The sequence below is a fragment of the Psammomys obesus genome, unplaced genomic scaffold (assembly GCF_907164565.1).
Source record: "Psammomys obesus unplaced genomic scaffold, mPsaObe1.curated_primary_1811, whole genome shotgun sequence".
NCBI classification, from domain to species: Eukaryota; Metazoa; Chordata; class Mammalia; order Rodentia; family Muridae; genus Psammomys; species Psammomys obesus.
In genome coordinates, this window is record NW_026585797.1 from 16733802 (window position 1) to 16735998 (window position 2197).

A 2197-nucleotide genomic window follows, 5' to 3' on the forward strand; every position below is an offset into this window, starting at 1 on the left:
CTTTAGCATATAGTGACCACTTTTTCCTAAATGAATGATTATTCCACTGTTTGCCAAATGGTGATATTTCTCACCTCATTCCTTCTATATTTATTAGTTGGAATTTTAATGCAAGGAAGAACTCTTACTTCAATTTTTCAAAATATTCTTTTATTTCACTGTGGCCTTAAGTATTCTTGTTTAGTACATTATAAGATGTTATACCGGTGCTTAGGTTGAGCCATCTGTAGTCAATTCCGGCCTTTTCCAGATGACTTCAGGCACTCTCTGTTATGTCTCACCATTCTCTAAGAACGGATTTCATTTCTGGCACAAAATTTTTCAATTCCATTTGTACATGATCTGCCCCTGTTCTAGAATCAACCATTTCTCCAAAGGGTCATAGTTCTTTGTTTTTCGAGACAGGGTTTCACTGGGCAGCCTTGGCTGTCCTGAACTTGCTTTTTAGACCAGGCTGGCCTAGAACTTACAGCCATCTACCTGTGCCTGCTTCCTTGAGTGCTAGGATTACAGGCGTGCACCACCGCAAAGAATGGTGCTCAAGAAACTGAGATCTTGCAGGTGCTGTGTGCTCTAGTGTCCCACTCCTCCTCAGCAGACAATGCTCAGGAAAAGCTATAGATAGGTAGACACATAGATCATTTTCCCCAGAAATTCTCTGCAACAGAAACAACTGTAAATGCGATTAGGTTTTAAATGTTATTTCTGCTAGAAATACTCTCTTTATCCCATAAGACATCTCTGCAAACATATATACATCTCCTATACCTCACAAAGATGGAGGAAGACCAGAGTGGTCATTGGTATGGATGTAAGCCAATTGTGCCCTGAAAACAACAGCTGATCCAAAATACACAAGCAGCATTACAACTGCAAAGTTGGGAACTTAAATGTCAGTTATAGCGTATGTGAAAAGACAGTGCACAGCTGTAGGACTCATTATTCATCTAACACATGCTCACTAAGTACTATTCGACACTTCAGTCTATGCTGTGGATACAAATACTAAAATACAGTACCCAGAGTCTAATGAGGTGAGCAAATTTGGAAAGCTCCGAGTATTAGGAGGTCACTTACTAAGAGTCACAGAAGGGACACCACTTGGGATCACTTTACAAGGAAGGATTTTTGATATGTACAAGGATCGGGGACATACGTAAAACTGTTTGGCATGGTATGCATAATCAATATTGTATAAAATTATGCGCAACTAATGTTCAATATGGATTATTACATGATGTACACAACTCAAAAACTTGTGTAAAACTGAAGAAAGGAGGTAATGAGAAATCCCCGTGAGGTGGTGCGTCTGTTTCCATGGCAATGTTACTAGATTTCCCTCATTTGAAGTAATTTTTAAAGGATTTACTTGCTTATGTATATGAGTGTTCTGTCTTCATGTACACCTGCACAACCAGAAGACGACATGAGATTCCATCATAGACGGTTGTGAGAGTTGCTGGGAATTGAACTCAGGAACTCTGGAAGAGCAATCGATGCTGTTAACCGCTGAGCCATCTCTCAAGCCTCTTTGAAGTAATTTTTATGAGCGGGAACTGGTAGCATTAACAGCTTTACATTAGTAACGTCGTGAAAGAAAATTAGTACTCGGAACTGGAATCAGGACACAGGTAAGGAGGCCAGGTCTCCAAAAGACTTCCTGGCAGCTGGCCTCACGAGACTGTGGGAGCACCGCGGCAGAGGACGGCCTCGAAGGCTCGCCGAGGGGCGCTGCGCCCCGGGTTTCCCCACTGCTGGTGACTCACAGCCGAAGGCGGCGCCTGGGGCCGAGGCCGCCCAGGGGAGAGGGCGCTGGAAAGGGCGACGCTAACTGTTTTCAACGCAGCAAACGCCGCGCCGGCGGGACCGCGAGCCCGACCTCGCCCGTAGCAGGGATCCCCGCAACGCCCGAGTCCCTGCTTCACTTCGTGAGCACTTCGAGGGTGACCCCTCTTTCCAGGCGGCCTTGCCTCCCTCATTCATTCATTCGCATTCATTAGGTCGCGCACCGCTGCTCCTCCCCCCACTCCGCGGAGCCCCGGGGCGCCCGGCGCCTGCTCGAGGCTGGACATGACCTCTTCTCAGAACAGAAAATAAAATACGAGCGCTCGGGACTCGTTTACGGCTCCGCGGCCGGGGCCGCGGCCACGCCTCCATCTCGGTGGCCACGCCCCCAGCCCCGGCCGCCGCGGCCGCA